Consider the following 27,787-nt stretch of genomic DNA (forward strand, 5'->3'; position numbering starts at 1 on the left):
GCCGCTGGTATCGATGAAGTTCTCTCCTCCGCTGCTTTCTGATGACATCAGATCTCTGCCATGTTGGTATCCCATGCAAATGGCAGCATTTCGTTCCCTTTGCCGGGTGACCAAAGCAACGGGTGAGTCCTGACCGGCCCTCACAAGCCCCGTCTCAGTCCTGTTGCCACTGCCTATGAAGGCTCGGTTGGTATTTACCTCCACAGTATTCAGCAGGACCCGGACCGAGCAGGATTCTTATTTTAATTTTAATCTTGTTTCTGAATGTCTTCGAGAGACTCCTTACCATTCTCATAAGTGAAATGGTCTGGATTTAAGTAGTGTCTTAAATGGCCCTTTCTTTTTTATGGAAGAGGTTTGCCATGTAGTGGTAGATAACGGTGGTCCTAGCAGAGAGCAGGAATAACCAAGGAAACAGGAGAGTAGAGATGCTGAAAGATGAGAGATTGCAAGCCTCCTGCCACCCAGGCAAGTAGCCAATGTCTGTCCTTAGAGAAGTAACTTATTTATCTGCCTAATCACCACCATCAACTGCTTCAGCAATGTTAGCAGCAAAAGCATCAAAAACATTTCCATATTTAAAGATATGAAAGAATCTTCCACCGAAGAACAACACTGTAAATTCAGAAATCCTAGAAAGCATCCACATTTGTAGCTCCTGTGGCTGAAATTCACCTTGGGTGGCCACGTTGGCCCTGAAGGAGAGCATCTGTGATTCACTGCAAGAAAAAGATGATGGTACAAGGAAGGATCTTCTATATTGATAACAAACCTACTGCTGCAGGAAGGTGGAAGGGGCCACCCCAAGCTATCCAGAGGTGATTCTTTGTGTAGTGTGTGCACATGTTTGAGTGAGTAGGATAAGAAGAGGGAGAGAGAGAGAAAGACCACAAGAAAGAGCCAAGTTGTACCTTTCTGCTGATCTTTTTGTCCCACAGCTGAGTATGGATCAACCCATCAACAATCCTATTAGAAAACCTATTTGTATTCACATATGTTGGCAATCTGAAAATTTGTTTTTCAATTATGGAACATTCTCAGCAATACAGAAAATCTACCATGTCTTTGTTTCTCTATTCTGGAGCTCATGCCTGTCTATGGTGGCTTGACTCCACCCCCTTCTTTTGTCCCTTTCAGGTTTTAATCTGCTCTGTATTCTGAGTGAATATCTGGGCATCCCTTCCAGCGCATTAATGACTTGTCCCATGGAAGTGAGTAGGGAGTACTACTATGCTCAAGCCAAGCATCCCCAAAGCTTGGCTGTGCTCTTGACCACACCACTCTTTCTGGTAGGAAAGAGCATTGTTCCCTCTGTTGTCCCTGGGGTTGCCAGTGTATGTTTTTGGGTGATGTTTATGTTGAGTATCCCTCTGCCCCATCAAGCAGCAACATTTAAATCTCTTGTTCACACTTTACAGGCTGAAGGTTATAAATGTTTTATGTGCCGCTGAGCTAGCAGCATTACTATTTTATTAGAAGGTTGAATATCTTTTCTTCATAGTTATATTACTAGTGAAATGTTTCTTTCTCTTAAAAATGTTCACTTCATGCTTGCTATGAAATGGCAATGAACAGGATGTAAATAACCTTTCAAAAATAATTTGGTTCATTTGAAAATGAGTCCAGATAGCCCTGGGATTTGTTTGTTTGTCAATTTTTTTTTTTTGGCCTCTTGTCATTCAGGAACTTGAACATTTCCTTTTTATTATTTTGTGTAGTATTGACATACAAATAGTTTAGGGAGGGAAATGGATTTTTTGACACCCTAACAACTTGATTCAATGCAGTTCTTCTGGAGTCAGTCTGTGATTGCTGGGTTTACGATATTGAAACTCTGGTGGCAATCAAACATGCAGTCATAAATTTTCATGGGTATGCACCAAGATGAAACATGCAAACTAGAGAACCATGCCAACTGGGTGATCCTTGACAAGCCACTGAATATTAGTTTCCTTATCTGTCCTGTCTCTGACATTTCTCACTTTCTTGTTATCTTACTTTTCTCTTAAACAGAGAACTAAGTAAACTGAGGAAGGAGAAAGGGGAGAAATTGTGTCTTCCAAAAAGCTGAAATGGGACCGAGGTTCTTGCCTTCCCAGGTGAAAGAATAAGGGTAAAATGAGAAATTTCACTCATCATCTAAAAAGGGCCAATGTTCACCCCAGCTTCTCACAGGAAACGATTCCAAGTTGCCCTCTACCCTCGCACACCTTTGTTCATGTTGTCTCTACTAACGGAGCTACTTACTTCTCCTCTCATTACCTTCAGTACTTCTTCTGACCTTTAAATCCAAGTTCCATGTCACTTCCAATCTGCAGCTTTCTAGAATAAACTCCCTGGTCACACAAAACTCAATTGAGAATTGTTTTCCCTGTACAGTCTTAAAGCATGTATTCACTTGTCTACTGATTCAACAGCCTTCTACTAAATGTCTGTTATGTACCACAGCTTTGGAGATGAAAAGATGAGCAAAATACAATCTGTATTCTTAGGTTCACATACTTTTATTTCCACATTATATTTAAGGTCATAAAAATGACTTGTCAAGGAATGAGACTTTACTGAAATTATTTTTTTAATCTCAATACTCACTATTGTCTAGCACACAGTAGTTGTTCAAGAGATATTTCTTAAGTTGAATTAAAGGGAAGAAGTTAAGGAGTAAGAACTTCATACTAAAGATTATGCCTATGGGTAATATATTGGGAGGTCTCTAGAGATTTAGGTCAAATAAAACCCCTTCATGTGCTGGTGACTCTTGTAGCCTTCAAATCAATTTGCAACTCTTTAATTTATTAACTCTGGAAATATTTATTGAAAAGAAGGGAAAGATTTGTTTAGGGTTTATTCTATTCCAAGTCCTATGTTAAACACTGAAAAAAATATATATAGAAAAATACTCCATGTGCACATATATAGTACAGTAGTTTCTCTTTATTCCATGGTTTCACTATTTGTTTTAGTTACCTGTAGTCAGTTGTGTTCTGAAATTATTAAATGGAAAATCTCAGGTATAAATAATTCACAACTTTTAAATTATGTGCCATTTTGAGTAGCCTGATTTAATCTCATGCCACTTGGTTTTGTATTCCTCAACCTCCCCACATAAAAAGCCAAAGGCTTGAATCATTGCTTTGTCTAGAGTATCCACACTGTATATGCTACCTGCCTGGTCATTTAGTAACCATCCAGGTTATCAGACTGACTACTGTGAAATCACAGTGCTTACATTCATGTAACACTTATTTTACCTAATAATAACATCAAAGTACCAAAATAGTAGAGGCACAGGTCATAAAACATGGAAAGACAGATCAACTCTAGTATTATGTGGCAATGCTGCTGGACATGTAGGGGGGAGAAAAATATTGAATAGCAATGGTGCTCACCTCTAATCCCAGCAGATCAGAAGTCTAACACAGGAGAATCAAGAGTTCAAAGCCAGACTTAGCAATTTACCAAGGCCCTAAGCAATTTAGCAAGACCCTATCTCAAAATAAAATATAAATAGGACTAGGGATGTGGCTCATTTGGTTGAGGGCCCCCGGTACCAAAAAAGAAAAAGAAAAAAAAAAATCCCAGTGAATTCCTAAAACTGTGGATAATACTGAATCCTATATACACTATGTGTTTACTATGTGGTTTTGTTATTGTTGTTGTAGTTTTTGTACCAGGGATGGAACTCATCCTCAGTCCTTTACTTTTTATTTTGAGATACGGTCTTGCTAAGTTGCTTAGGGCCTTGCTAAATTGCTAAGGCTGTCTTTGAATTTGCAATCCTCCTGCCTCAGCCTCCTGAGTCGGGGGAATTACAAGTGTGTGCTGCTGCCCTCAGCTTCACTCAGATTCTTGAATAAATACATGTCCTCTTCAGGTAAATGGGGTCTATTACACAGATGAATCTATTATGTATATATTAGTACATATGAATGTTAAATATAGTATAGTGTATGTCTATAGTAATTATAATATAAGCATTATTATTACATATAAAACCTATAACTTGTCCTGTCCTAAATGTCTGTTAGAGTAGGAACTAGAGTAGGCAGAATCCTATTCTGCTAAAAACAAACAGTTTTAATTATCTGTCCCTCCTATAAGACCACATCTCTGTGAAAACTGTCTTCCTTTATATTATTACCCTGGGAGAAACATTGGGAATTATAGTTATTCAGTAAAAACCTGGTGAACGAATGAATCATACAGCCATTATTTTGAGTGGTTAAGTTACTGAAGACATTTGCTTGTCTAAAAAGAAGAACCCAGTTGATTTTCAGTGAAATGGCATTTATTAATGTAGAATTCATTTTGGATTAAACCAGCTTGAAGTTCTGGGTTTGTCATTTATGAAAAAATTCAAGATTTTATGATAATTAAAAAAAATCCTACACTAGGTATTGCCTTTGGATTAAGAGAAAAAAATATTGGAATGTTTCTCTTGTATAAAGAAAACAATAAGTAGACCCACTGTAGAAAGAACCATAACTTTTAAACTCATAGAGTTTTCTAGTCTCTATTATTAGTCCTACATGACACTATTGAACTAAGAAAACTTTAAAACCACATTCTCAGGAGATGTGGCGTGAACACTTGGAATAATAAAACTAAGCCCACTAAAGCAAGGAGAGGGAACAGTTAAGCTGGGAAAATTATTCTGAAAATTTCTTTCCAATCCAATTCAAAGTAGCCCAACACTCCCAGAAAGTCTCAGGTTGCATCCCCTGTGACGGTTAGAATACGAATAGATCTCCAAAGTATGCTATAGAAGTTTCCCAGAAGCCAACAGATATTTCTACCATTGAAAATAGCACTGCCAATATGGAAACAGACAGCATTTAAGATATTACCTAATTTCAATTCTGAAATCACTTATTTAAGGACAGCACTTCTAACCTTCCCTTTTCTTTTCTTCCTTCTTTTTTTTGCCATTAGAGTTTCCAAAAACTTCAGCAAAATTGAGCCAATAATTTATGAAAGTATTTTGCAAATCCTAAAGTACTTCGTAAAATTCTTCAGTAATATTTCTTTTATGCCTTGAAATTCTGACACCTTTTCCCAGGGTTCACCAAAGAAACTTCCAACAGGAATAGCTCTAGGAATTCAGAGATACATAAAATATGCTTATTAAAGCAAAATCATTAGAAATGTGTTCAGATATAAAAGGCATTTTCCAGAGCACAGAAAGCACATGTACATCTCTCTTGGAGTGTGTGAAGTAAGAGCCATTTTTGAGTCTCCTATTAACAACGAGGCCATCCATGGCCCCTTAGGTGTGGACATTCAGTTGTGGTAATGTCTCTAAAGCTACTCTATTAAGAAAAAGACAGAACTAACTACATAACAGATGGGCAAGGGCCTATTGTAGACCTGGGCTGTCAGTACACTCTCCCCAACTGTGCTCATAGTTGCTCCTGTGGCAATTCTGGGCTCATGATGGTCAGCAATGGGCAGCGAAGCATTGAGGCACTACGTGGAAGGTTCAAAGGATCAGCATCCACATTCCAGACTCTCCCCTCATGTCTGGCACAGAAAGCCTAGGAAGAGAGCCAGCTTCCAGCAAATTCAGTCTCTAGTTACCTTTATTAGAGCACATTTGTTTGCAGTTGAAGTGAGCTAGAAACAACTGTTCTAGCAGATTTTTAAAAGAGATAATCATTACTAAAATACACTACAGAAAGTAAGTGCTCAAGAAAAGTTGGCCAACTTATTGTTGGAGTCATCAAGTTATCTGTTGAGACAAAAAGAAAAAATAATGTGCCCTAGATAATGTAAAAATAGGTTGGTGGAAATAGAGCCTTCCTCTTTCTTGTTTCTCACGTGTTTATGGAGTTCTCTTACTCTCTCTGGAGTAGTCAGATACTCCTAGGGGAGGAGAAAACAAGATCAAGAACCCCAAAGAGAAGCCATTGTCAATTTTCCTAGCAAGAGACTTTCATATAAGGAATTGGTTGCACCAGTGGTGGGAGAGCTGAGAAGGGAAATAGGCACAGGGAAGCCACTTAGAGTGTAGCAACAGATACCCCTGTTAAGGCTGGGGACACTGGAGGGAAGTGGGGCTGCAGGATCTGATGACTGTGGGGTGTTCACAGGGGCTAGGACAACAGTGAGTACTGCTGGGACAACTAGAACCAGGGGGTAATATAACCCGTGCTGGGGAAGCCTTAGGAAGCAGTGGGTTTCAGCCTGTGTTAATCTTCCTCCACTAACTCCTCTCATTGGCCAAGCGAGTAAGAGACCAGGGAGTCTGGGAAATATGGTCCTCTCTGACTTGCATCAGAGACAGAAGGGTGGGAATGGCACAGAGGGTGAATGAGTTCTTGGCCCCCATACACTTTAAGGAGGTTGGCTTTCTCCCCAATAGTAAAGTTTTATCCCATTCAAACTTAATTTAATCTATAGAGTATATGCTTTTGTGTCTTTTATTTTCCCACGATGTTTAATTAGAGATCTGAGAACAGGCTTGCTGCTTAAGATTAAATAATTAACTGGAATTAGTTGCAAAAGAGCCATAAAATCATAGCATCAGCAAAATAGAGGGAATATGGCTGAGTTCTGTCCGGACATCCATTCAGGCAGTGGAGCAGTTCAAGAGAACTGTAAACTCTCTCCTATCTTTTTTTTTTTTTTTTTAATAGTACTAGGGATTGAACCCAGGGGCACTCTAGCACTGAGCTACATTCCCAACCCTTCTTTATTTTTTATTTTGAGACAGAATCTTGCCAAGTTGCCCAGGCTGACCTCAAACTTTCCATCCTCCTGCCTCTGCTTCCTGAGTTGCTGAGATTACAGGTGTGTGCCAAGATTATATTATTTAACCAGACTCTGCTTAAGACAGCCCCAACTTACTGTTTAAGGAAATTGAACTTTAGTTCAAACCAGCTACACCACCAAGCTCTTACTGCTCCTCCTGCCAGGCCAGGATGTCTGCTCCCTTTCCTGTTTGTGGGTCTAGTCCTGAAAATGGGTTGAAAAAATAAAAAAGCTGATTGAACACCTAGTCATTCCTTTAAAGGTTGTGAATTGCAATATCTCCCCAGTTTCCTTATGGTCAGGGTCTTATGCCAGTTCACAGCATTCTCTCTGACTGATAGCATAGCTGATATAGACCCCAAACTTTAAAGCTAGATTAGGGACCAAAAGATGCAGAGAGAGAGAGAGAAAGAAATAGAATTTTCTTTTCCTGGCCCAGAAAAAGTCAACTGGACTTTGACTACAATTAATGGTATAAGGGACTACACTTATATTCCTCTCTGCTACGGTCAAGAGTTAAGAGGTACAGAAATCAAATTGAACTAATCAGACTGAACTTACATTTGAATGATGAATATCATTAACCTTCCTTGAGAGGTTTACATTTTTAAAACATGTGCATGAACCAATGGAATCTGAATCAACAAATTTTTACCAAGTGTCTACTATTTGCCAGGCTTCTGCTAGGTGCTGGACATCCAAAGAAGAATCCTTCAAAATCCATATTGCTACTTTGGTTTTAGGCATATGGCCTTTGATCATAGCTGGGTTTGTGTGTCATTTCTCTGAGCAAGCTATTCAACTTAGATGGACTGTAGGGATAAAACAATTGTTTTCTTGGACAATTTAAATGAAATGATGGCTGTAAAACACTTAAGCAAACCAGTATATAGCAAAGTACTCGATCTATGGTAGATATCATAAGTATGAAATTCCTTTCTGGAGGTATGCAAACAAAAATTGCAAAGTAGTACATGTTATAGTTTGGATATGTGGTGTCTCCCGAAAAGCTCATGTGTCCATGAAGTTTCAGAGGTGAAATTATTAGATGAGACCTGTAGTCTAATCAGTGGATTAGTCCATCTGATGGACTAATGACATGAAAGGATTATTGTATGGGGTGATAACTGTAGGCAGGTAGGGCATGGCTGGAGGATATAGGTCACTGAGGTCTGATTTTGGGGCTTATATTTTATCCCTGGCCAATGAAGCATTCCCCCCACCTTCTCTGTTTCTGGGCTCCCATGAACTGAGCAGCTTTTCTCTGCCATACCCTTTGGTCATGGTATTTTGTGTCACCTCAGCCCTAGAGCAATGGAGTCAGCCAACCATCAATTGAGACCTCTGAAAACAGGAGCCCCAAATGAACTTTTCCTTCTCTAAATTGTTCTTGTCAGGTACTTTAGCCACAGCAACAAAAAGCTGACTATCACAGGATAAAATGCTAGAGTGGAAGTGGAAAGTCAAAAGTGATAGTTCAGTGCTGTGTTCTTCAAACTGTGCCCTAGGTACTCCCAGGTATGCGTCTGGGTTCAAGGATGGGTGCAGGGTTTGGAGGGGAAATGATGCCCCCACGACACCTGTTACTCCTCCTGCTTTCATTCCAACTTGACTGGCTCCATTTTTGTTTGGTGTGAGTTTGGTTTTAATACTGGCCTTTCCATATTGCATCAAGAATGAATTCTCTCAAATATTACCATTAAGACTAGGGGTCCTAAACTCAGCTTTCCAACCCCTTCTTTGGAGAACCTTGGGTAAACAATTCCCTTATCTTTTCTGACTTTGTTCTTGTTACATAATATGAAGGAACCTATTTTTTCTGATTGATTATTATTGTTCCTTCTAGGTATAAAATCCTGCCAGTTTTCAGACATGTGATAAAAAACGTATATAGATGTATGACTCCAATAGCGACCCCCTTCAAGTTAAGCATGTTTTCTAGTTTTTTGATCTGTTTCATTACTTGTACCACCTTTCCTGACATTTGAATTCAAAGACTTTCTAGAAGTTTCCAGACTGTCTGCAGTAGCTCACAAGGCAATGGAGCAGTTCAAGAAAAGTAGATTCTGGAAGGATTTTGACAAATTGGTCAACTCTAATGCAAATATTTTTAGCTGAGAATAGTTTCCTTTAATCAGGACCAGATGCTTAGCTCACAACCCACGACTTTAGGATAAAGGGATGAGAACATTTTTTAAAATTAAAAAAGGACACAATAATATGCATCATCTTAACTGTTTTGAGTACACAGTTCATCAGTATTCAGTATGTTCATATTGTTGTGCAACAGATATCTAGAACTTTATCACCTTGCTAAACTGAAAATACACCAATTGAACACAAAATTCCAGCCCTTGAAAGCTGCTATTCTATTCTTTGTTTTTATGAGTTTAACTATTTTAGATAACTTTTTAAAGTGGGATCATACTTATTTATCTTTTTTTAAAAAATTACTGTCTTATTCCATTTGTAATGTCCTCAAGATTTATCCATTGAATCATATGACAGAATTTCTTTCCTTTTTAAGGCTGAATAATATTCTATTTTATGTATATATCATATTTTTATTCATTCATATGTTGATAGACATCTGGGGTGCTTTCATCTCTTGGCTATTATGAATAACTACAATGAACATAGTTGTGCAAATATCTCTTTGAGGTCCTGCTTTGGATTCTTATGGAAATACACCTAGTGTGGGATTGCTGGGTCACGTGGTAATTCAATTACATCTGTCTGCAGTGCTCTTCTGCTATAGGTGGCCTGGGAAACAGAACAAAACCCAAAGTTTCCATTTCTGAACTTCTACGCTGCTCAAAACTTCCTGGTTTTGATCCATGAAAGTTTATCAGAAAATGGATGCTCCAGGAAGAAGCAGGAGTTAATCCCAGGGAGGAGAGACTACCTGCTCTTTTGAAATCCCCAGCATGCAGTAGAACCACGCTTAATAAGAACCATGTAGTTTCTGATTCTCTTTTGCTCAAGCCTCTGGGGCATTTCTAGACTTAGCCCTTATGGCTAGAAATCACAAGAATGTCCATAATGCAACTTAAAATATGTCAGTTCTCATTCCACTCATCTGTAAACTAAATAATTTGCACAATAATCCCTCTGATCTCACCTCCCTTATCAGTGGTAGTTTAATAACTGAAATCATTGAGAACATTTCAGTGATTTGGAAAATACTCAAACCCAGCTTTTGGGACACCAAGGAGCAGCATTATTTGAAGTCAATTTTGCTTAATAGTGTATTCAGAACACTCAGTAACTGAACCACTAGGTACCATGGTGACAGAAATAAAGGTAGATGGATGGGAGTTATAGCAAGACAATGGATCCCCTGTCTTTAATGTTAATGAGTTGGCCCCTGCCATATATTCCATCTGTTCACACACTGTGACCTCAACATACATGCTGCATGAAAATATAAAAGAAAAAAATGTACATTAAACAATTGTCTTCAAATTTGGATTTTTAAGGAAATGGATCTAGACGGCTGATATTTGTACAATACTACTTTTTCTCCTGCCCCTTGAAATTAAGTATTTGAATTAAATGCATTTACAAAACTATCATCGGGAAGAGGATGTTTCTATTTCTCAGCTCTTTTCTTCCCTTTTCTGTCAGTTATGCCTCACAGGAAACACTATGGACAATTACCAGCCAGTTACTGGCCTATGTGAACTGCTGTCTTGGTCCAGGCACTACTGTGAATTAAGATATGATGAAGGGCCCAGGAATTTGATTTCTTCAAATGCTAGTGATAATTATTGTAATTGTCAAAGCAGTGGATCAGTCAGAGCACTTACACTGGATATAGTTTTAAGAATGACCAAGTGAACTCTAGAAAATAACTTTTATTTTTAAGGGGAGGCAATGTTAAGGATCAAACCTAGGACCTTGCCCATGCTAGACAAGCACTCTATCACTGAGCTAACACCACCCCCGCCACCAACTAACTTGAATGTCTTCAAATTTGAGACATTTCCTAAAGAAGTTCTGGTATGGATGAGTATCTTGGTCCCAAAGAAAGAGAGAAAATGGAAGTTTGTAAGTGTGAACTTTAAAAATTTTATACAGAAAAACTGGCCAAGACATGGAATTCGAAACACAAAACATAGATTTCAAGAAAACAAAACAAATAAATAAGCAAGGACAACAACAATAAAGACAATAACAAATCCTTGGAGGGAAAAACAGCCCATAGGGAAGATTTTTCTATTCTCATTTGCAAACCTTTAATCTCTGTCTTGTTGGCTGTGAAGTTAAGAGACTGTGAAATTTCTGACCTCATTTCATATTGAAGACAGACTTGAGCAGCTGTCACACCTCCAAGACTGTGTGTGGGAGGCTAAGGCCTATTGCTTTCATCTACCTGGAAGTAAGCCCTAATTAGACAAATTTACCACTGAGTTGCATTTGTGTGGTGTGTGTGTGTGTGTGTGTGTGTCTGTGTGTGTGTGTGTGTGAGAGAGAGAGAGAGAGAGAGAGAGAGAGAGAGAGAGAGAGAGAGAGATACCCTTCAAGGGACTGGGATAATGCCTTCTCCCACAGCTGAGGTCTCCCAAAAGGAAAGATACAAGGTGAATTTACCATCACTACTTGAAGCCATTATTTAAATAAATAAATAAATGCCTGTGTGTAAGAGGCAGCAGGCACAGAGGTCAAGTGCATGGGCTCTGGCCTGATACTGCTTGAGTATAGACCTTAGATCTACCATGGTGAACTCTGAGACAGTCAACTCATCCTGTGCCTCAGTTTTCTTGTCTTTAAATAGCAAAATGCTATTCCTGTACTCTCTAAAGTCTTTGGGAGGATTAAATGGATTTTTAACTATGGTGCTTCTACAACAGCCACTGGCAAACATATGCGTAAGCCTGACTGTATGTGCCAGTGGTCAATATCAGTGGGTAAGAAGAGTAGAGCAACTGGGTTAAGAAGATCTGAAAGGTGTAAATTTGCCATCATGTTTTTAAGAGCACACAGTATGGCTTCCTGTTTAAAACTTCAGGAAAGGTATTGTTTCATTACACCACTTGAGCCTGAAGTAGTCTGGGTTCTTTCTCACCAAAGCCTTAGTAATGTCAGACGATAAAATTCAAAAGTGAAATTTGACTTCTAAGTTTCACTATTAAAAGACAATCCTGTTTGTTTCTATTAAGAAACAAGGCTGTCAAAAATTGTTCATGGTGTTATCTGGGAGAATAAACACACACACACACACACACACACACATCCCACAAATAATCACAAGTGACAGGATTTCCTGAGAATGCTAAATAAAACCACATCTGGGGTTTCACATTCATTGCCTGCATAGGAAATAACCATCATCCTGACCCCAGAAATGAATGAGGAAGCATTAGATGGTAAGGGGTTGTTTTAGAGGGACAGAGTATTAATAAATAAAGTAAAATAAATTCATTATTTTTCTAAAAGTCTAAGGCAAGAGGCAAGGGTCTTGAACCTAGGTCTACTGCACTTCATGGTTGTTATCAAATACCTCCGATAACAAATGTAACATGTCAGATGTATGTGAGGTGTGTGTGTGTGTGTGTTTATAGATAAGGTTCTTATCTTTGATTAAATTTTTAAGTGTCACCAAATTTATTAAGATTCATTGGACTGGGCTGGGGTTGTGGCTCAGTGGTAGAGCACTCGCCTAGCACATGTGAGGCCCTAGGTTCGATCCCCAGAACCACATAAAAATAAATAAATAAAATAAAGTTATTGTGTCCAACCACAACTTAAAATAAAATAAAAAGATCCACCGGACTAGTAACATATTTGAAAACATCAGGACAGGAACAAATGGAGAGTTCCCTCTTCCAGGCGTCTGTGTTACATATGGATATCTCTGAAAGTTCTTTTAAAACTCCCAGATGATCCTCCAACTAAAATACATTAGCACCATCCAGGGAGAGACAAAAACCTATCATTTTATGTTTTCTGGACAGCATTGATCCAAGTCCAAAACCAAATAATCCTGCCTAAATTTCATGTGCAAACTAGGAAAACTGAATTTTAGAGGAAAATGTCTTATCATTCATAATAATCTAAAATTTCTGAAATGAATAATTGATGCAGAATATAATACCAAAAGGTTAGGATAGGACATCCCTATGTCATTGTAAGACACTGATATTCACAGTGTCTATAAGGTAGTGGAAGGAAAATTAAGCTTATGTCACAGTGCCACTGCTTGCCGCTGTCCCACTAATGTCCCTAAATCCTAATGAAGGTCTTTCCGGAAGAAAGCTGCCTTTTATCTGCCTGTTTGACCAGCAACTGAGACACTGATATTCAGGTTAACTCTCATGTTTTAACTAACTTTGACATTGCTATCGCCATCCTGATCATTGTTGTGAGAGGAGGTAGTCATATGCACATGAACACAGTCTCCAGCCATGCATCGAACCTGCACAAATACATATAACACACACATATGTGTGCACATAGAATCTGGACATATGTGCTCTATGATGTTCTTTGCTTTCCCTTGGTTACAGAACACAGTCCAAGTCTTTGGGGACTTGGTGGGGCATAAAAATTAAGCCCATGAATGTGTAGTTCAAACTCCTTAGCATGGCCTTCTAAGCTCTGTTTCCCTTCTCCCTCTTCTTCCTGCATAACATGTCTTTTCCAACCTGTCCCCATGCCTCCTGCATCAGTCACTGGAAACAGACTGTCTCTACCATGCCCAAAAAATCCCACACCTCTGCTTCTGTCCCTCTACTTGAAATCCCCCCGGAGACTATCAAATCTCCATTCTACTCTTTGCCACCTTCAGAATCTACAAGGCCCATTTCAAACACACCTCAATTCTGAATTCTCAAATCAGAAGCAATGTCTCCCTCTACTGAGCATTTTATGTATTCCTTTTATTATACAGCATTTAAAAACTCTCTCTCCATAATTGGATACTTCATCCACTCGTTCCCCTGCTCCTTCCTGATCTCCACGACTCCCCCATATTCACCCACTGAACACAGATGATCCTCAATAAATGACGGGGACATGAACCTGGTTGAATGTTAGGACTCTAGGACAGAAGAAAACTCCAATTGATAAAAAAACATGATAATTTACAATAAACTTTTTAGATCTATGAGCATGATTTTCTTCTAGTCCTTACAAATATGAATACCAAAAATACATTTTTTATCTGTAGACACATATATCAGGTAGTGCACAGAACACCCTGGCATTTCCACTGTTCTTTCATCCTGTGTGCTTAAATCTGCTTTGTATTAAGGCACCACAATTTAAGAGCTGGAGAACTGGGGCACCAGGAGGATCCTTGCATGGCCATTGGATCTCAAGCATCTATTTTCTTCTTTCGGTCTTTGCTTCCTTCCATCTAAACTATTGTATTGACTTTTTGGTTATTGTTACAAAGATTGGGATAAGATGACACCTAGACAGCATTGGAGCAGGACAGTGTTGCTCCCCTTTGACTGTGGCACTTGGCTTCTGCTTTGTTAGGTTATACTGCCCTCTTCTGGTCTCTTGCCATTTCTGAATCCTTTGCTGCAATACACAAAACTTTCCAGCAGTCAGACGAGTTACAGTGTATAGGAAACAAAACCCTTCCAATATGAAATATCTCATCATAAAGTTTAAAAGTTTTTAAACTTCAAAAAACTACTCAATGCGGGTCTTGGGTTGTGGCTCAGTGGTAGAGCACTTGCCTAGCATGTGTGAGGCACTGGGTTCGATTCTCAGCACCACATAAAAATAAATAAGGGGCCACCAACAACTAAAAAAAGATTAAAAAAAAATACTCAAGCTACTTCTCATGCTTTTATTAATTCCAAATACTTGAAAATATTCTTAACATTCAAAATTCTTAACATTTATCCCTTGTGGTGCAAAGTTTGTAATGTTGAATAAAAGGTGGTCCCCGTATTTTACTAAAATATTTTTTGCTTATTTTCTGGTTTCAGAAACTAAGTGGTGGTGGTTTGCTTTGTTAGCAAATGATGTGGAGTCATGCCCAGGCTCTGCCATACATTAATTGGGTGACCAGGGTCCAGGACAAGTCATTATCACTCTCAGTTTTAGTTATTCCATCCAGATATGGCTCTAGAAATACCTGCCCTGTGCTCTTCACCAGGGATGGTGGAAAGATCAAATGAAATATTGAATGTGAAGGCCTTTGGAAAACTCTAAAACACCATACACGTGAACTATGATTATTTCTAGATTAAAAAGACACTTGAGAGCTGGGGTTGTGGCTCAGTGGTAGAGTGCTTGCCTAGCACTTGTGAAGCATGGGGTTCAAACCTCAGCAGCACATAAAAATAAATAAATTAAATTAAAATATTGTGTCCATCTACAACTAAATTTTTTTTAAAAAAAGCACACTTTAATAAGGGATATTAGATATGATGGTACCAAGCAAAGTGCAATTTCATTTAAAAGACTGATTTTTTTTGAATTATGAGAATATTTAGAAATATATGAATCTAGAAAATATTATTTGTTTCCTTCCCTGGAACTCCTTAGAATAATATTGAAAATGATACTTTCCTGAGGAACTTTTGGTATAATCTTAGCAAAGGGCAGGAGGTTAGACTAAAAATCTAGAGTATCTATAGTCCTGTAATTATATATTTTTAAACATAGATGTTATATTCTACCTAGCAATAACTGTTAGTCTTTAAATAGGCCTTATAGCTTTAGAATGAAAATAATATAATCATCTTTAATTGTACATCTCTTATGATCATGCAAAAGGGATTTCACATATATCATCACCTCATGTCTACAGAAAAATCCTGCTCTACTGTTTTATCCTGTATGGGAGGAAATTAAAACCCAGAAAAGGTAAGAAACCAAGGTCATGTGACTACTAAATGATAGGATTTAAACTGCACTTGGCCTGTTTCAACAGCTTGTGTTTAATCAACATTAGTATAATTTATGCTTCATGAAAAAAAATTGCCCAGGGAATAGTAGAATCTGGAAGTTAGGTGACACTAGGTTTCTACATCTCTCTGCTGCACTGAGCCAAGAATTAACATTTGAGTTCTGATACTCCATGTGGCTGTTCACTCACAGAGAAATGAAATACTTCTATTATGTAAACCAAGAAAAAATATGCTATGTGTAATTTTTTAAAGTTGATTAATATTGTTTTACATTTTGTTTCCAATTCTTTTGAGTGACCTAAACTTCTCTAAGAATACTTTCAAACATTAGGAATCACAATTCAAAGAGAAATTAAGAGCATGGTAAAAGTGGAATAAAACTGGAAGAAGCTAAGTCCTGGGATGCTTTTTCATATCACCAAGTACTTTTATGAGCTATAAAATCTCTACATTGGTGAAGAAAACATGAACTATCCTTGATATAAAACACATATATAATATAATGACATCAAAATATTAGACACTATCTATGATGCATCAGAAGCTTCAGCTTCATATGCATTATCTAATTGTATCTCCACCCATATCCTCCAATGTAGGAAGTCATATGCCCAATTTGACTTCAGGTACTTTGCTCTGAGGCCCTGGGCTAGTCATGACAGGGCCTGGGTACACAAGGATTACAATGCTGTCAGCCATGCTAAGGATCTGGGGCCCTTGTCTGTTCTGAAACCCATCAGCACTTCTTGGCCCTTAGGAGTCCAGTTGTAGGACTAAACTTCATCTCAATCTGCACCGCATTGCCTTTTGAGCCTGACATTCTGGATTCTAATCTCTAGTGGAGGTTGCTACACCTGTCAAGTTCATTGTCATCTCTAACTCCAACCCTCAACCTTTGTATTCTTCCTGGGGGTCAGATTCTTCATTTCTCCTTTATAAGTAAACCCTCATCAATGTTTCCCATTTCCTACAGTCAATTTTACTCCTCATCTCAGCATCTACAAACGTGTAGATGTTTGCTCGCCAAAATGCCATTCTCAAGCCAAAAGTGCCAGCGTCACCTGCCATCTTGTTAGAAATGCAAACTAGAGCTGGCAGAGTCTATAGATCCACCAGATTTCTGTGCACATCAAAGTTTGGGCAGCACCAGTCCTAACTATCCTTAAATCTAGGGTACAGAGTACTCCTGAATTTTATATGACTTCAATGCATAGTTCTATGGCCCTTGGAGGTAGAAAACATGCAGAGTACGCTCAACCAAAAAATGAACAATGTCTGAGAAGCCCATGCCAGATGCAAGAACTTTAATCAACATTCTAGTCTCTCCCATAGGTGGGGAGGGGAAAAAGAGATGGTGGGAAGCAACCTTGGTGTCGGGCCAAGAAGGAAACATCATGCAACAGAATCACATTCCTGTTGGGGACAGCAGAGTCCTGACATCTGTAAGGAAGAGGAAAATACTCTCTGGATATACTCTCCATTGGTCTTTTTGACACTGCTGTTTTGACATAAATATATAGCATTCACTTCAGGTCTTTCACATATCCAGCAGCCGACTGATTGTCTCATGTGCACATGTGTTCACATCATATATACACATATACTTATGTAGACTTTCTATCCAATTTAAATCCAAATGTAAGTTTCAAAAGACTTTATTTCATCTTTCCAATTTCATATTTCAGAAAACCTCCTTTCATATTTCCGAAAACCTCCTCTCTCCACCTAATTTTCTTACATTTGTTTCCAAAATGGAAATTGCTTTTTATTTCCCATTACAAAGGTATAAAACAACATAAAATAAAGAGAATAAAAAAATTCTTAATGCCTCAAAAAAGAGAAAACATTATTAGTGTAAAGGTATATATCTTCCTCCCAGAATTTTAAAAAATGTACCTGAAAATATATATAGAGATGTGTTTATATGTAAATGATTATTTATATATCCTTCTTTTGTTCTATTTTTACAAAATAGGTACATATCATACATAATTCTTCATAAGCAAATTTGTTCATTAATAGTATAGATTAAGCACATATTTATTTGCCCATAAATTGAGATCTATATTTATTTTGAAAGACTCTATTCTTAAAGCATAATGTTCATAAAACAATATTTTGCCATATAGTATTTTTTGAAGGTGATATTGAAAAGATTCCTTTATGGTGTGCATGTGCCCAATACATAACGGGGTGTGGGACAATTCCCTTCTTTGCCATGTGGCATTAGAGACATTTGCAATAAGTAGCTTCTGTGGGAGGGAGGGGGCTTTTGTTCTTTCCAGAGCTCTAATCCTGCCCATGGTTTGAAAAGAAAGTGTGGTGGTGATGAATGGGCTATAAGGGTCCTGGGCTTGGGCCCCACTAATTCCGAGTTCCATTACTAACTTGGCCACAGAGTCATTCCAGGACTGGACATGGAACTAAGCATTTCTTTGTTAATAAAGTGAGAATATTAGTGTATACCTTAAAAGGAGCTATTGTGAGGCTCACAGGAGGCTATCCTTTCAGAACATGCGGCACGTAGCTTCATGCCTACCATATACAAGGATTTAAATATCTAGGAGTGAGGCAGGAAAGTGTGTAAAACCACCTCCAGAAAGCAGATAGGTAGTAGGTAGGTAGATAGATAGATAGATGTGTAGACAGATAGATAGATGGATACGATAGATATAGATAGATAGATAGATGAAAGAAAGAGGAGAAAGAAAAGAAAGAAAGGAGGAAAAGGAAGAGAGAATGACAAAATACCCAGTCACCATTCATCAACAGAGTCGGGCTGAAAGAATTTTTTAGACTGTGCACATTTAAGGAAAATAAATCCCAATCGAACCAATAGTGTGCAGGCCTGGGTAAGAGCCGGTAGGAATCCTTTAGGTTTGACTCTGAGCCATGACAGCATGCTCTGCAGCCAGCGGATACTCTTCTCCAGCAGGAATCTGCCATCTTTCCTAAGGCAGTAAGGCAGAACAGTGTGGGGTTGAAGGTGAGGACTTCCATGTGCAGTTGAACAATGTTAACTTTCTATTTATAGGGGTGAACATACATTTTTATAGATTTTTTTTATCTATATTGATTTGACTATTGAGAGATGTTAAAGAACTTCTGCAGACAATCAGAAGCGTATATGCAGAAAGAAGGAGGAGAAGGTGAAGGAGCAGGGGCAAGTGAATAGATGTAAACCTCATTTTGCTTGTTGCAGCCAAGGAGAATATACTTCGGGGGGCACCATGGAGCCTCTCTGCAAGAAGGATTTGGGGAATTCTGAGGCAGGATCTGAGAAAAGGTTCTCAGATCAAGAAGGTGATCATTTCAGCAGTCTGATAATCTCAGTTCAAGAATCAGGAGGAACAAAGTGGTCCTGGGGGTTACTGGTGAGAAGTCAGCCAGCAGTAGAGGATGTTAGTGATGGCTTCTACAGCTGAGCACTTGCACTTATCTATGCAAAATACTGTGGATGTTCTGTTATAAATATCACAGAAGGATTACCGACTCTGCTATTTTCCTTTCTCATTAGGGAAACACTGTGTGTGTGTGTGTGTGTGTGTGTGTGTGTGTGTGAGAGAGAGAGAGAGAGAGAGAGAGAGAGAGAGAGAGTATTTCAAGTAAAAAACAAGTGTCACTTGTGAAACCGAGGGCAAACCTGGATAAATCTATATTTTCATTTGTATCTGTTTACTTTCTTTCATTGATGGCTTTATCATTTCCTCAGGTAAATGGCAAAGTATTAGATCCCTAGTAGCTTTGTGGTAGAGAGCATCTCTGATTATAGCTAATGGCTAAGGGTTTTTCAGGAATTTGGAAGTAGCATTGTCTTGCCCAAACAACAGTCAGAAGACTTCCAACTCCTTCATTTGGGGGACACGTGCCAGTGTCTGACGTGGTACCTTTCAACATCAGAAGGTCAAAAACACTACCCTCAGATTACGCTAATGTTGCCAACTTTCTGAACATGCATCCTACACAGAGCAGTGAAGTTTGCTGACACATGCGCAGGTCATAGTGTAGTTCGCTTTCCCTCCCTCCAGTCACCTTTCCCCACACCTTAGACCACCCTTTCTCTTTTTGCCATAAATACCCCTTGACCTCATCCTCAGAAAGGTGGATTTGAGATTTGGAAATTGGGGCTTCATGACAGACTTTCCGTTTTGAGAGCAACCCTTTATTTCAGTGGGTGGTTTAGTGCATAGTGGACAAAACGGATCCATTCAGTAACACATACAAAGCTTTTATATCTACTCAGCTAGGCAGTTCATACACGCTAACTCCAAGCCACAAAGCAATTCTCTTGGGAAGATTGTTATTCCACAGATACCCGAGGCAGAGTTCAAAAGAGCACAGCAAATGCACAGCCCGGCCTAGATTTCAAACCAGAACAGCAGAATCCCTCTCTGCCCTCCAGGGCAGCCCTTGCAGGCTGCCTACCTGACTGAGGGTTAGGTGCTTTCACCAGGTCCCTGTGTTATTACTAAGCTATTCTAATAACTCCTCTCTCTCTCATCTTTAGAATTCTTGCAGTGATGTGTATGGAAGGGAATTGCACTCTAATATTTTTTAAAACTGAAAAAAAGCTTGCCATTTAAAAAGTTACACACCATTTCTGCCTGAGCGGAATTTACTTCTGGGACAGACTCTTTCTACCTGTTTCCTGAGATATCTGCCACAGCAGATAAGAAAATACACGCCCCTGGGGAACGGTGGTAGGGGCGAGCTGGAATTGTCATGACCCTGAACCAGATGTCTTCATTCTCTCTGTGGCTGGTGCAATTCCTTCTCACAGCTCTACACAGCTCACTAGACCAGCCGTGGTTTTAAGCACGTTACATATATTATTTTGTAAAAGCCATGCAGATAGGGTGTTAGGTGGGAAATGACATTAATTTCAGTTTATAGATGAAGAAAGAAATAAACAGCAGTTGACTGACCTGCTCAAGGTCACCCTACAATGAAAAGGGGAAGAAGGAGGTTCAAACTCTGGGCCTCTTGATACTGAGCTGTGTGTGTGCATGTGTACATGTGTGTGTGTGTGTGTGTGTGTGTATCTCAACATACATAATGTAGATCTATCTATCATCTCTCCATTATCTATCTATCTATCTATCTATCAATCAATCTATCTATCTATCTATCAATCATCTTTCAACAGAACTTTGCTTTTACAAAAATCAAGATTAAAAAAAAGCCAACATAAAAGATGTGCAGGGCTGGGGATGTGGCTCAAGTGGTAGCATGTTAGGGTCTGTAAACAAGTCAAGATGGCGCCTGGCATTTTGCCAGAAGGAGTGGTTTATGAAATAATGCCAGCGAGCCATTAAGTATGGAGATTCCTTATTGGTTGACTGCTGTATCTAGTTTATGTTAATTAAGATAAGCTGTGTGTAATGTATATATACCCCTCCTGTCCTACAATAAACGGCTCCCACTCCTGCTGTATCAATGTACACAAGTTGCTCGTCACCCCCCTCCAGTTATTTTGCTGCAGCTAGACCGCGGCAGATGGTGGCCCATCCGGGGAGCCCCGGGACACTCAGGGGTAAGTGACAAAAAAAAAAAAAGCTGCCCGTCCCTAGATAGGACGGGAGCAAATCTGCTCGTCCCTAGATAGGACGAGAGGAAAAATGGCCATTTTGAGAAAATGGAGAAGATTGATACAGTATGTTTGTGTCTTGTTTTGTCTTAAAATGTTGTATTGTCTTTGTGACAAAAATATGGAAGGGGTGTTAAGTAAATTACTAAGGGAAGGAGGCACCCCAGTGGAACCAAGAATAGTTAGGGCATGTGTTGATAAGAGCCCAGGAACTCTAGTCAGAAAGAAAAAGAAAGTTCAGAAGAAGAAGGATTATCAGGAAAAAAGTTGCAGCAAAAGGCTATTACTGAATACTTTTAGTTACCGGAGGGTGTGTGAATTGGCGCAGTGGCTGCCACGTGCACTAGCCAGTCATGGCACAGCAAGGACTTTCCAAGCGGCGGCAGCCGGCTCTTCCCCGCCCCCCACCAGGGGAGCAGGACGCCACTGCGAAGAGCCCAAATCCAGACCTGACCCGGAGGCACAGTCTCGCAGGCTCTTGCTCCCTGTGCCCAATGACAGTTTGAGTCCGGAACACTCCCCAGACTCTCCCAGGGACCATCCGGGGCTGCCCGGCACGCTGCAGGCGGAAGACAACTTGCGTCCCTGAAGTTTGATCATTTCCAAGGCCAGTAACTACAATGGTTCTCCCACACCTGGGAAGCTAATGAGTAATGAGCACTATTAAGGCTTATTTCAAATGTAAAAAAAAAACCTTGAGATAATGTACTAAATTGTTCAGAAGGTTGTTTTCTTAGTGGAGTGCTGGAATACTACTTCATCCCAGTGCTGGTGAGGACGAGGGTGAAAGAATTTCCAGTGTTGCTGAAAACCGGATGAGACTTCAGATCAAGCTAGCTGCCTGCAGAACTTACCTGGACTGTGATTTAAGCTAGCTGCCTGCAGAGCTTACCTGGACTGTGATTTACCTGGAATGTGAGTTAATCTATTGAGACACTGCTTTACCTGGACTGAGACAACAAACTGTAATCTACAACAAATTGTAACTCGGTATCTTTGCTAACAGTATCATTGCTGGTATAATTTTTCCAAGGGCTTCTTGCATGGAGCCATCAATTGGCTTGGTATTGTGGCATTTTGTATCCTTCCCTTCTGCTTGTAGCAGATTATTTATGGTGTTTGTGTAAAAACCACTATGGTCGTTATTTAAATTAAACAAAAGGGGGAAATGTTAAGGTCTGTAAACAAGTCAAGATGGCGCCTGGCATTTTTGCCAGAGGGAGTGGTTTGTGAAGTAATGCCAGCGAGCCATTAAGTGTGGAGATTCCTTATTGGTTGACTGCTGTATCTAGTTTATGTTAATTAAGATAAGCTGTGTGTAATGGATATATACCCCTCCTGTCCTACTGCCGCAGTCCGGCTGCAGCAAAATAACCGGGGGGTGACGAATAACTTGTGTATGTTGATACAGCAGGAGTGGAAGCCGTGTATTGCAGGACAGGAGCAGTATTTATACATTCCACACAGCTTATCTAATTAGCATAAACTAGATACAGCAGTCAACCAATCAGGAATCTCCACACTTAATGGCTCGATTTTGTTACTTCTCAAACCACTCCCTCTGGCATTTTGCTAGGCACCATCCAGACTTGTTTACGAACTCTAACATTCCCCTGGCAAAATGCCAGGTGTTATTTTGACTTGTTTACAGACTCTAACATCCTACAATAAACGGTTCCCACTCCTGCTGTATCAATGTACACAAGTTGCTTGTCACCCCCCTCCGGTTATTTTGCTGCAGCCGGACTCCGGCAATAGCACGCTTGCCTGGCATGCACAGGGCACTGGGTTCGATCCTCAGCACCACATAAAAATAAAAAATAAAAATGTTGTGCCCACTGAAAACTAAAAAATAAATATTTAAAAAATTCTCCCTCTCTCTCTCTCTCCCAAGGGGGCCAGTCTTGGGCAGTCCTGCTGTGCAGGAGGGACCATTCCTACTGCACGGAGGTGGGGTGAGCATGGCAGTGCATTAGGAGATAGTTGCTCTGGACTCCAAGGCTCAAAGCTGTTCTGGCCCACAAGCGGTGGGGAGTGAAGGTGGGCTGGGAACTGGGCTGGAGGTGATTCTACAAGGGGATCTGAGGACAATGCAGGGCTGGTTGGAGAGATGTCACACTCATTAATAAGGTGTTATTGTCTGGGTGATATTTCCCTTTCAGTATCTTTCAATTCTTAGTAAAACCATATTTTAGCACATCTCCAGTTTCTACCATTCTGTGGAATCATTATCAGCAGTGACCATCCCCTGCTTGGACTAAGCAGCAAGACAGAGTGATCCAGCCCCTTCCAGGCCAGTGGGTGTCACTGTAGGGAATTGAGTTCAAATATCTTGATGCCCCCAGGCATCCCAGGATGGCAAATACAGCAGGACAGTCTGGCCAGGGGCCATAGCAGAAAAAAGGAAGGTTTTTTTCTGAAGCAAAGGGTCTTTAGAAAACTTCAGGTGAGGCTAGGGAATGGCCTGGCCTGCCTAAAGCTGGCTCTTTTCTAGGGATTGAGCTGCTAGAATATAGAGAACTTATCCCTTACAGAGGGGCTGTAAGACTAGAGTACATGGGTTTTATCTTGTTAAAACAACATTTGAAGAAGAAAAAAAAAGGAGTTGGGAGAGATGAAAAAGAGAGAAAAAAATCACATTAACAGTATTTACTAAAGCTGAACACATGTATACCCGGATGTAGCAAATCTATTCCTATTTTCCAACAGAAATGGGTACTTATGATCCCCTAAAGACTGGAGTACCTGTAACAAACTATTTGTCTATTTGTAACAGACTCAAACTAGAAACTACCCAGTGCACATCAATAACAAGAGGGATAAAGCAGGTATGAATATTCATCCAGTGGAATGTGATCCAACAATGAGAATAAATAATCTACCACTATTCCCAACAACATGGTCGAATCTCACAAATATATTGTTGATTAAAGAAGCAGGACACAAAACCATGTAAGCCACGAGGGTCTATACACATAAAGGTCCAAAAGAGGTCAAATAAATCTATATTGGGAAATGCAGCTCACTCTTCTCTGGTGGCCACATAACCTTAGAAAATAGACAGGGAGACTGTCCACATGCCACATGGAAGCCCTCCAGGAGAAAATAGGCCAAAGGTGGCCTGGCATGGGATGATAGAGAGATGGGAGAAGAATTCTGGGGATGACTAAGGCACCAGCAGAATTAGGCTCAGCAGTTATATGAGCCATTGCATGAAGCTTAACCCTGGTACTGTGTTCTACCTGGAAGGGACCTTGTTGATCCTGGTGCACAAAATTCTAGCCTTACCTCTGGAGAGCAGGAATCACAGTCTCCCAAAGTAATTATCTGAGGTCTTATATTTCCTATCCCAAGTTCTCCTGTGACGACCTCATAGATTGAAAACTTTTCAATTATTTGTCTTACAAAGTGAACTGGAAATGACCCTCCAGTCTCAAAGCTTTGGACTGGGCTGGTGGCAAGAAGGAGTCAGAAACATTAGCGATTGTAATAAAATTTTCTGAAACAAAATTCTTCCCAGTAAAATGAGTGGGGTTTTCCTGAGTCTTTGATACACCACAGTGGCCTATAGTGTTTCTTGCTGTTGCTCCAGGTTCCTGGAAAAATAGAATCACTATTGTTAGCTCTGCCTGTGATTCTTTTCCATTATGTCAGTTAGAGAGACATGGTGGCCTTTCCAGTCAGACGCTGGAACAAGGTGGAATCCATTGTCTCCTACAGCTTATCTGAGAATCAGCTGAAACTGCCATAAAGAGCTCTCAACTCAAATTCAGAGTCTATTGGGTGACTCATGATCCTGACCACCATCTAGCTTATGGAAGGACCTAGGGGACCTCTACCTTTGTACGTAAAACAAAGGAAGATGATATATGTGTGTCAAGAAAGTTCTGAGAAGAGTGATTTCATACGTAATGAATTTTGAGTTTAGTATGGAGGTGGTCGAGCTGTTCATAAAAGGAGACAGATTGGACAGATAACGTATTTCCTCTTGAAGTTGGAATTTGTATCTGACTTTTTAGTTAGCCGTGTATTCATAATTGTGGGTCAAACCTTCACTTAGCTCACAATTATAAGCTTAAGGTGTCAAAAAGGCTACCGCCCTGAATAAGCTGAGACTTGAAAAGGATGTAAAACTTAATATTAGGAAAATATGAAGGGAAATTACAAGAGGGGTTTTAAGTTTTATTTGAAAAATAAGGAAGCTATTTGCTCACTGCCTGGGGCAAGTGATGTAGTGTTGATAGATTTCAGAGAGAAAGCAGACCATCCCCCATAGAGTAGACTGTGCAGAGAAAGATGTTCAGAGAGAGAAAAGGGGAGTCAATGAAGTCCAAGACATGTTAGGGAGTTTTTAGAAAGCTGAAGTTGATCCAGTGAAGCTGATCAAAGGTATCTGGTCTCTGCGGATGAGGTAAGATAGGGTAAAAAATGGTTTCTTACCTGCCTAAAATGATTTTTGAGTGGCTACAGAAAGCATGGGAGATATCCAAAAAAGGAAATAGAAGCACATTAATATTGACTTAGACTCTACAAACTTTAAATCAGCAAGTCTGATGTTGGTATTAAGTAAAATTCTAGTAATATGTATTGAAATTATGGTCATGATGTAAGGACATGGTGATCCTGGGGAGATATGGTGGTTTCTGGGAGAAAGCATCTAAGCAAGTCTATCTGGATGGAGCTTATTTCCTTGATGACAGATTTACTGGAGAAGTAGTAACAGTGCACCAGCATGGTAATGACCAAAGGTGACATGAAATCCTTACAACAAAAGGGAGGAAAGTAACCTTATTGATGGTTATATAGTCGATTGCACTGGTATAACTCTAATATGCGCCACGGCTCCCTCCTCTTTCACATTTTTACTTCTATCTGAAGAGATTTATATGGTGCACAGATTATATCTGTAAGTATTGATGAAAAGCTGATGTTTGTGGTAGGAAGGATGATTTACATATAAAGAGAGAATTTAGACTAATCTAATAGGACTAGAATACTGAAATACTATCACTGGAGTGATAGACCTAATGTACTCTATCTAAGCCTCACTTTTCTAACCTGTAAAATGAGGACAATATTATCTTTTCTCCAGAGTTGCTGTGGAGATCCAATAAAATAATGAATTAAAAAGCAATGCATTAAACTTCATTCATAGTGCATAGTTAGTGCTCAACTATTTTCTTTGATACTGCTAATAATACAGTTGCAGGCAACAAACAATATGAAACAAAATAAAATGCTCAAAACTCTGGATTTTGCTGCAAACATCAACTTCGCATAGATAGAACAAGGAAGGTGTAACTTAATGGAAATTCATAGGATGTATAGATGCTCAAATTGACGTAGACTCAGTATGAGTCCAGAGTCATTAAAATCTTGTATCTGATTTCAGTTGTCTTGATGGAATTTTAGTGTCCAGAACGAGGAAGATGGTTGGTTATTCCCTTTGCCCATCTGAAAGTCTCTCCATATGGTAGGTTCTGAATCCAGAGCTGGGCCTCACACCCTGGGAGGTTCTCAGCCCTGGCTGCAAATTAGAATGACTTGGGGAGCTCAGAAGCCTACCAATGTTTCTGACCCCCAATCTAGAACATCTAAATCAGAATTCTGACCATTGGTTTAAATTAAATATTAAATATTGAGTTTCTTGTTTAGGGGTCCATCTAAGGCTGTGATGAAATTTGAAATTCAGACATTTAACAAATTATTAAACAAAGATCCAGAGTTTATTTAAGACAGGAGGAAAGGAGCCATCCAACAGTGGAAGGGCTATAATGTAGAAGGATAAGATTTTTTTTTTTTAATCTTCAGAGGGCAAAACTTGTACCACAGTATTCATTTGCAGATAAATAGATATTTTTTTTTCCTTTTTATTTATTTATTTATTTATTTTTATGGGTTGTTCAAAACATTACAAAGCTCTTGACATATCATATTTCATACATTTGATTCAGGTGGGTTTTGAACTCCCAATTTTACCCCAAATACAGATTGCAGAATCACGTCGGTTACACATTTACATTTTTACATAATGCCCTATTAGTAACTGTTGTATTCTGCTACCTTTCCTATCCTCTACTATCTCCCCTCCCCTCCCCTCCCATCTTCTCTCTCTACCCCATCTACTGTAATTCATTTCTCTCCTTGTTTATTTTCCCATTCCCCTCACAACCTCTTATATGTAATTTTGTGTAACAATGAGGATCTCCCTCCATTACCATGCAATTTCCCTTTTCTCTCCCTTTCCCTCCCACCTCATGTATCTGTTTAATGTTAATCTTTTCTTCCTGCTCTTCCTCCCTGCTTTGTTCTTAGTTGCTCTCATTATATCAAAGAAGACATTTGGTATTTGTTTTTTAGGGATTGGCTAGCTTCACTAAGCATAATCTGCTCTAGTGCCATCCATTTCCCTGCAAATTCCATGATTTTGTCATTTTTTTAGTGCTGTATAATACTCCATTGTGTATAAATGCCACATTTTTTTTTATCCATTCATCTATTGAAGGGCATCTGGGTTGGTTCCACAGTCTAGCGATTGTGAATTGTGCTGCTATGAACATCGATGTAGCAGGATCCC

The sequence above is a fragment of the Marmota marmota genome, unplaced genomic scaffold, assembly GCF_001458135.2.
Source record: "Marmota marmota marmota unplaced genomic scaffold, marMar, whole genome shotgun sequence".
NCBI lineage: Eukaryota > Metazoa > Chordata > Mammalia > Rodentia > Sciuridae > Marmota > Marmota marmota.